Source organism: Barbus barbus (assembly GCF_936440315.1).
Source record: "Barbus barbus genome assembly, chromosome: 37".
Taxonomy (NCBI): Eukaryota; Metazoa; Chordata; class Actinopteri; order Cypriniformes; family Cyprinidae; genus Barbus; species Barbus barbus.
Window position 1 is genome coordinate 5795804 of NC_136715.1, and position 10172 is coordinate 5805975.

Consider the following 10172-nt stretch of genomic DNA (forward strand, 5'->3'; position numbering starts at 1 on the left):
ATGCACTCTTATCTGGGATGGAAATAAAAAAGAAATGGTTGATTTTCTTTTCTCTTTTTATTTAATAATGTCAAATAGCGGCTCACTTACTCGAGTCTTGAGCAGGATGGTGGTTGACTCAGAATGAGGAGCGACTAACCGTGTGGACTCCTGGCCTGAAGTTTATTTGTCTCTATTGATTTGTCTCTATTGATGTGTCTCGCGGTCCTGTCCGCCACGCTCAGACCTGCTGAAACACTGCAGAGATGCAGTTAAAAAGTGCTGCAGTGGTTCTTCACAGTTTATCTGCAAAATGAGGCTAGTGCATGTGTTACTGTGCTTGGAAGACTCTTGGCCAGCTTTCCAAGAAGTAGTAAAGCAGTCTTAATTTAAACAAATGCTGTCTCAGGTTTCACATTTATCAGTTATAAGAAATGAGATGATTGGTGAATCATTGTAGTACAAACATGCATTTAACTTCCCTGTTGCAAAAAACAGCATATGCTGATTAGGCAGGTTTTGAAGCTTGGATGCTGGTTTAAGCTGGTCATGTGCTGGTCCTGAGCAGGAGGGATCAGAACATGACTAGCTAAGGACCAGCTTAAACCAGTTCAAACCAGCATCCATGCTTCAAAACTTATCCAACCAACATATGCTGTTTTTTTTCAACAGGGTTGCTTGCTAAAAATGCTAGATGTAGCCTACCAGAAAATTCAAATGTCAATGTTAAATATCATGAACAAACAGCAGTAGGCCTATTAGATGGAAAGGATCCATGAATTTGAAACGAACCGACTCACTCAAGTGAATCAGACTGTTAACTCTACTGGTTGATAAGCCTGCATTTATACTGTTTACCACTTGGTGACACTGTTAATCAGTTCATGTACGTCTAAAGTCACTGAACAGTCTTGTTATACAAGAACCTATTTAGTTTGGCTCTGTATTATGTAACCTACTAATTAGTTAAAGTTCTAGGAATAGCATGAACATCCAGAATTCTGCATTGCACTCGATTTTATAAGCAAACTTGCATTATTTTTTAACAGGCACATAATTTTTGTCTGAAGTTTTTCTAGGAGAAACAAATCTCTAAGCTCTCATTTGTGAATCACTTCCTATTCTGCACATGAAGGCGCCCTGAGGGCACACAAGGTGAAATGTTCTGGGGCTGAAGTACCTTTTTAAGATGTGATACATGCGGTCAGGCTACTCTGTAACCAAACCTTCCTGTGTGAGGTGCCTCCTGGCTCCATCAGCCTGGTCAGTATTCTGATCACGTGACCTCTGCGAGCTGAGGACCACCGGGTGACCATCGGGACGACTTTTGCACCTCAGTGGAGAATTTTCCACATTAGTTGCGTTAAGCGGCACACCTCTGAATGTGTTAAAGCAGAGCTTTAATTATGTTTAGGTGTAAGATCAATGGGGTAAAATTGAGCAAAGTCTGTCTAAAGTGGAAAATGCATACACTCTGTGCAAAACTAGCACGCTTATGACTCAGAATGGGGAACAAATTATATGATTTTCTAATCTTTGAGAGAACATGATTGCAACAAGCAGGGTTTGAAATAATATTCTGTTATATATTTAATAACAAATCGAGCTGTGTGATATAACACAATCTTCATTCCTCATATTGAAACAAATAGAAGGCATGCTGCTACACGCTGAAGCTAAGTAAAGTCACATAATGGGATTTGCGAGCTTCAATCAGATATGTAACTCTTGCTGAGTTTAGGGTGGAAGGAGTAGCTGGAAGAAAAATAAAGCGAACGTCTTTATCTACCAAGAAGGTGTCATAATCGTGATGTAGGGCAAAATTTGTGAGTCTTAACCATCTGGGATAATCTTTAAATCTGGACAGATATGAGAGTTTGTGTCTGAAATTGGAATATAGTATTATCATTAGTGGTGCTTGCTATATTTAGGGTTACGCATTTGAAGTTTGTTTTAAACTTAGGCGCATAGTTCATCCTGCACCTCATGAAATAAGGTGCTTCAAATTGCATGGATGTTTGAGGAGAGCTGTGCTATTACTTTTCTAAACCATTGGACTTATCATTTAAGTATGGCAGATGATAAAATGGGAAAAATGGCTTTAAACTACATTGAAGGAGAGGCCCAAACTATCACATACTGTAGCAAACACTCAGAAAAGCCCAGCAAATGCATAAGGAACATGCTTAAAGTAACCATTAAAAACTTACATTTATGTATTTATATAATTTATTTAATAATTTAATGTTTTTTTTTAAATACTTGTTATCATATAATAATATTTATTTATTTTAGATATTTAAAGTATGATACTTTACAAAAACAGGTATTATATTAATATATAATAAACATACTATAATATATATATATATATATATATATATATATATATTACATTTAACTTAACTGAAATATTTAATACAATTTATTTATTTTATATATTTAAAGTATGATATTTTACACATGTCATTAAGCTAATATACCAGCAGGACAAAGGTATGAACTGTCATATTCACTTGGTTAGTGAATGATGTTATATATAAAAATAGTTATTTATAATATTTATAGGTGTGATATTTCTATACATAATAAACATAATAAATAAACATATATATATATATATATATATATACATACACACACACATTTGTACATAGTTTTTATTATTATTATTATTTAATCATATTTATTTATTTTATAGATTTATAATATTTAATATTATTTCAGATGGACAAAGGTGTGAAATCACATCACATTAACCTAGTAAATATGTCAGTTTGTACCTTTGTCCTGCTGGTATATTTGGAGTTTAAGGGCATTTATATTTGCTCAGCCTACACACCGAGGTAGATCCTTGCATGTTCTTTGTTGGCTGGCTAATGACCAAAGGTTTTATTCACGCTGACATTGTTCTTACACTGAACTTGATGACTGCAAGGTATGTGCTCAAATTGCATAAATGTAAAATTAAACCTGACACTTCTATAAACTATAGTCAACAGAGACAAGAACATGATAATTCGGGAATTAGGGCCAAAACTGATGAGGTTCTAAAAAAAAGAAAACCTTGGAACATTCTATTTTGATTGCAATTAAAAGTGAGTTTAACTTCAGAGTAAATGGTCAGTATTCTAGCCCTCTCATTGTGATTATTCCAAATGGTAAAACAGTTTTTTCATGTGGTCTTTCAAGGTAAACAAGGTCAGGAGGTACATTTCTGCACACCTGTAGTACACAGAGTTCCCCACAATCAGATAATGCCAGCAGAAATAGGGGCAGCTTTGTTGTCAGGTAAGCAAAGAAAACTGTTCATGTTTCCAGTAACTCATGTCACTAAAGCTGAAAGGAGGGCATGTCAGGGTATTTATCATACGTCAGACGCTATTATTTATTCAGAATGATGAAGTAATGGCAACTATAATGCATTTAAAAAAGCATTAAATACTGTAAGAGCTAGGCTTCTTCCGCTCAGGAAAGGAACAGGGTTATTATAGTTAACAAAAAAATAAAACCATAAAAATGTCATTCCTTGAAATAAACTAACTGAAAAAAATTATATATATATATATATATATATATATATATATATATATATATATATATATATATATATATATATATATATATATATACATACTTTTATATATATATATACACACACACACATATATATATATATATATATATATATTATTATTATAAGAATAAAAACTACATAGACATATTTAAAAGAATATATTGGAACTATATAGACATATTTAAAACAAAAAAAATTAAAAACACACAAAATTAAACTAAATTAAAAGAAAATGTAAAAAATAAAACTTAATTCAAAATATTAATAAAAACTTTAATAGCATCTCATTAGGCCTACTAAAATAGCATAATGATGGTTAATATATGAGGTTTGTTGTTATAAAAGTTTTTAATTTTTATGAAATTCAAATGACACTGTAATTTTCTGTCTCTCGTTTGATCGTAAACTGGTGTGTGAACTTAGGCCCAGAATAAACAGATGTAATCTGTCAAATCAATTCTTGCTGTTCTTTCAATGCAATTGAAATGTGTGCAATTATGCAATTTGTGGCATTGGACCTTGTGCCAAATGTCATGTCAAATGTGAGCTGTTTTCACCCTGTTCTAAAATAGAGAAATCCCTTATAATCATAGTTTTTACAAATTTGGCAAACTTTTTTGTTCTCCACAGTGCATGCAGTGTTTACTTTTATGTAGTTTTGTTTCCAATGACACATTTCTAGTGCCATGATATAAGGTATTTACAATTTAAAGGGATAGTTCACCCCAAAATGAAAATTCTGCTTAAGTATGTACAGAATATATATACCTATATAATTTCTTTCTTGTTGTAGAACAAAAAATTAAGATATTGTGAAGAATGATGTTAACCAAATGGTTGACAGGCCATTAATTTCCACAATATGGAAAAAAATACTATGGAAGTCAATGGCTACCGTCAACTGTTTGGTTACCAATATTCTTCATACATTTACATTTACATTTAGTAATTTTTGCAGACACTTTTATCCAAAGCGACTTACAATTGGGGAATACATTTTAAAGAGATCCATCTTAAAGAGGCAGACAAAGGAAGTGCTCGTAATACCAAGTCTCGGGCATTGTTCAAACAAGCTAGCAAGGGAAGGAATAAATCAAGAGAAAGAGAACTTTTTTTTTTTCTTTTTAAGTTTAGGATGAAGTTAAGTAGTGTCGAAAGAGATGAGTTTTCAGTTGTTGCTTGAAGATTGACAGGGATCCAGCATTCCAGATAGGGGTGGGAAAGTCATTCCACCAGACAGGAATGGTGAACGAGAATGTTCTGGAGAGTGATTTTGAGCCTCTCTGTGATGTCCCACAAGGCATCACTCACTAGCGTATCTCAGACTTCTGGACAAGAAAGGACCTGATCTTTCTGATGTTGTGTAATGCAAACCTGCAAGATCGAGCAGTCTTTGCAATGTGGTCTTTGAAGGTCAGCTGGTGATCAAAGATTACATCAAGATTTCTGACCGAAGTTGATGGGGTAATTGTAGGTAAGAACCTAGCTGGATGGTGAAATCATGCTGTAGAGCTGGAGTGGCAAGGAAGACAAGAAGTTCAGTCTTTGCCAGGTTGAGTTGTAGGTGATGTTCTTTCATCCATGCCGAGATGTCCGCCAGGCAGCCTGAGATCCGTGCAGCTACCGTTGGATCATCTGGTTGAAATGATAGATAGAGCTGTGTGTCATCAGTATAGCAATGTTAGGAGAAGCCATGTGTCTGTATGATGGGACCCAGTGATATAGTGTATGTGGAGAAGAGTAGGGGTCAAATAACTGATCCCTGAGGAACCCCAGTGACCAGCTGATGTGCTGTGGATACCTCCCCTCCCCAGGCCACCCCGAAAGACCTACCATAGGATTCAGTCCAGCGAAGTGGAATCCCAGTGATGAGAGGGTGGACAGGAGGATCTGATGATTGACAGTGTCAAAAGCAGCAGATAGATCCAACAGAATGAGGACTGATGATTTGGAATCGGCTTTTGCAATATCTTCTTTTGTAGTCAACAGAAGAAAGAAACTTTGGAACATCTTGAGGGAGAGTAAATGATGACAGAATTTTCATTTTTGGGGTGAACTGTCCCCTTGAGAGACAACTTACACTGTTTAGCTGCTTTAATACTAGGTGAGTACATAATTATACACTTTAGTAACAGACTGTCCAAATCCAAGTGAACATTCCTAAGAAGAAGACAAAAAACAAAGCACAGCAGACCGATCTGGCAGAGATATCCGGAGAGTTGCCAGGAGAGAGTGGTTGTCATGATGCTGTTGCTGTGGATAGATTTGTTTTGTTGGCTCATCTCTACCTCAGCAAGGAGTGAAAACACTTCAACACTTTGCTGGTTTTTAGATTTAGATGCATAGGGTTATCGCTTGACTAGAGCGGGCTGTTCTTATCTCAGACCTCCTTATGGATTGTGAGTACAGTTTTTGTTACTTTAGTCTTAACACAATAGTTTAATCCCAAACATACAGATGATATAACCATCCGTTTTGTGTGAGGGGATGCTATGGGTGTGAAAACAAGAAGATGTGGTGTGATATAAATTTTGCACATCTAAACATGGTGTTCTGAAAATATTTCAGTTTGCTTTTGCTTTGCAAAAGTTGCGTTTTTGTGCCAAATGAGAATATATTTTGCCAAATGGTTTGTGGCCAAAGATAAAACAAGAAATAGTTTATATGCTATAAACTGAGAAATAAACAACAAAGATCTGCATGGATCATCAATCCATGTGTGGAATAAAATAATTTATACTACCAAGCAAAAATTTGGGGTCAGTAAGATATGTTTTATTTTTTAGAAAGAAAGCATTAAATTGTCAAAAGTGGCATTTAAGTTGTTACAAAAACATAATAAAAAGCTGTTCTAGGAGTGAAAGTTCTTAGAAAGTTGAATTGTTTTTCAAAGAGTCTAGACGAAAATGTATTGCAGGTTCCATAAACATATTAAGCAACATTAAAAATAGTAAATGTTTCTTGAGTGTCAAATCAGCATATTAGAATGAGGATCATGTTTTACACTGAACACTGAAGTAATGATGCTGAAAATTCAGTTCCCTTCCAGGAACTCGAGCTGCGTCGAAAACGCTAGGGGAACGCCTTCAGCGTGACCACTGAATACAGAGGCCATCAAGGTGATCCCTCCTCATGAAAGAGAGTCCGGGTTCTACAGCCGGTACTTCATAGTTCCCAAGAAGGATGGAGGGTTGCGTCCCATTTTAGATCTGCATCAGTTGAACCGCTCCGTCAGCAGACTGAAGTTCAACATGCTCAAAACTCAAACAGGTAAGTATCTCAGATCAAGTCCGAGGACTGGTTTGTCACGATCGATCTAAAGGACGCACACTTCCACGCCTCCATCCTTCCCACTCTCAGATAGTCCCTGAGCTTTGCTTTTTGGGGCAAAGCTTACCAATATCAGATTCTTCCCTTTGGCCTTGAAACTCTCACCCCGCACTTTTACATCAACGATTGGTTGATTCTAGCTCAATCGGAGCAGCTGGCGATTCGACATCGAGATGTCGTTCTCGCGCACTTGAAAGAGCTGGGGTTGAGACTGAACACCAAGAAAAGTGTGCTTTCTCCAGTACAGAGAACCACTTATCTAGGCGTGGTGTGGGATCCGACCAAGATGCAGGCACGCATGTCCCCTGCTCGGTTTGAGTCGATCCTCACGTCAGTCAAGAGAGTGAGAGAAGGCCAGTCACTCACTGTCAAGCAGTTTCAAAAACTGCTGGGTCTGATTGCAGCTGCATCCAACGTGATATCTATTGGCCTGCTGTACATGAGACCCCTACAGTGGTGGCTCAGAACCAAGGGGTTCTCCCCGAGGGGAAACCCACTTCGCATTCAAGGTCACGCGGCGATGCCTACGTGCCTTAGACATGTGGAGACGTTCTTGGTTCTCATCTCAGGGCGCGGTGCTGGGAGCTCCTGGTCGCCGCATAATGCTAGCGACGGACGCATCCCTCACCAGTTTGGGAGCGGTCATGAGTGGCCACCCTGCCCTCGGTCTTTGGAGTGGTCGCCATCACACATCTCACTGCCTGCAGATGCTGGCCGCGCTTCGAGCACTCAAACACTTTCTCCCAGACCTAAGAGATCACTATGTGTTGGTGCGCACCGACAACACAGCGGTGGTCTCTTACATCAACCACCAGTGAGGTCTGCGTTCGCGCCCCTTGTACAAGCTGGCGCACCAGATCCTTGTGTGGTCCCATTGGACAGATTACACATGTATTCAGAGCACGGTCACGCTGAAGGCGTTCCCCTAGCGTTTTCGACGCAGCGTCTCGGTCCCTTCAGGGAACCAGGGTTACATACGTAACCTGAGATGTTTTGCATCACAGAAATAAATTTTTAAATATGTTCAATAGAAAACTGTTATTTTGAATAGAAAATATATTTCACAATATTGTTTTTACTGAAGTTTTGATCAAATAAATACAGCATTGGTGGGCATGACTTTTGAACAGTAAAACGTAAATTAAATTAAATCTTTCTGCTGGTTCCATATACCCAGATCAACCAGTTCACATTTGAATTAGCATGTATTTGTTTTATTGTTTTGAAATTGTGTATTATGTACTGTTTCTGGTCACTGCATAATTATAATCTATAATTATAGGTATAATTACACTCTGTTTTTCACTGCCGCACATACAGTACAATAATTCCCGCTGGCCCCAGGTGTATAATTAAGATTCTATTCTATTCATTTATATTCTCTTCTACTGGGAATGCATTGACAGTGCTGGTTAACTTCTGAGTTTTCTACTCACATTTCTTAATCTAGATGGGTCTTGTTGAAATTCGTCAGTGACCTTTACATTCCATTAATTTAGAGCATTTCAACAAACTCTCATCTTCGATCAGCTTTTGTGTACTTACTGAACTTCATGTGACTGAACTTAAATCCAAAACCCCGCCTGGTGCTTCTGTCAAATTTTCTTGCATGCTTTGGTTGGTTCTCATAGAATGGAATGTGTTGCTGTCATGAACACTCTGTTGTAGTACTCTTTGTAATCGTAAGGCATGATTCCTGTTGAACGAATGGTGACATAATTGCATTTTATTACCTTTTCTATAGTACACGTCTACAGTGAATGTGTCATTCATGTTCTACAAGCACCTATAATAAATGACATCACAAGTCAGATAATGCCATCTGACAAGACAAATAAATCAGTTATCACTAAGCACACGTCGGCCCTTTGAAAGTGTCTTAAAAACAAATACATGCTTCAATATACAGGTCCATAAGGTCACTAAAGACAACAGGCCTGCATAAGTAGCACAGGGCAGTAAACACATTCACTTTAGAAATATGTCTGTCCCTTATCAGAGGGAGACAAGAACATCCAATTCAAAACCACAAAGGACTCAGTTTTGATTTCTTGTAAACTGATTTCTTAGATCACTGTCAAGTCTAGAAGCTTTACAGGTTCAGGTTTTCAGAAACAGCTATTTTGGAGTTTACGATAAACATTCTTAGTCCTCTTATTCTTAGACATTCTTGTTGGCAAGCAGAATAATAACTCTCAAACCAACTTTTTTTGTTGTTGTTTTTTTGTTGTTGCTGGAACTCAAAGTCCCGTGAGAAGCACTACAGAGCACAGAGCGCCAGGGGATCTTGTTAGGGGTCAGTTTGTGGATCGTGTTGATGCCTTGGGGTGTAAGCATGTTGTGGTTGGCCAGCTGAGAGCAGCTTCCCATCATCCCGATAGCTCTCAGAGTAAAGCAATGCCTTGTGATTTCTCAGTGCTAAGGCTTATACTGCATGTATTGGAAGAATAAAAAGTTTTTTTTTTGTTGTTTCTTTATGCAGGCCTTCTACCATTAATAAATAAATAAATCAATAAAGTTTTAAGTAAATAAAGTTTTTAAATCATATACTCCCTACAAACAATAAAGGTTTTTCAGTGATTCTTTATAGTCTTTCTATTATAATCTTATGGCTGTATAGGGTTTTAATTTCTTATAATGGTTCTTATGAGTTCAAATTATATTGTTCTTTTTTAGGTTTCCCAAGTCAGAGTTATGGTTTCTGCATCTTTAAAGCACTTTATAGCATATTTCACCATAGCACTGCACACACATGCTAGGTTTCCATGTTTTATGGGGACATTCCATAGGCATAATTGTTTTTATACTGTAGAAACTGTATATTCTATTGCCTTACACTTAACCTACATCTTTCAGCATGTTTAGATAAAAAACTTCATCCTGTATAATGTATAAGCTTGTTTCCTCATGGAGACCAAAAAATATGCCCACAAGGACAAGGATTTCAGTTATTGCCATCTTTGTGGTTTACCAGGACCACATACACTCATATTTTTTTTTAAATTATATACATAGTCTATTACATACATACATAACTATATATAATATTTACTGTAAATAACACCATATATTCTATTAGACATTAGAAATCCATTAACATTCGTATCGAAGAAGAAAAAACGAATTACACACACATAGGCTATACATACAGCTGCCTGTGTATGTACATATGTAAATATTTCCTTTAAATGAATAGAAAAATTAATAATGGATCAAATATGAAATACAACCTTTCCAGAGATTGCTGCTAAATTAAACGAAATCTCTTTCTTGCAATTGAATAGTA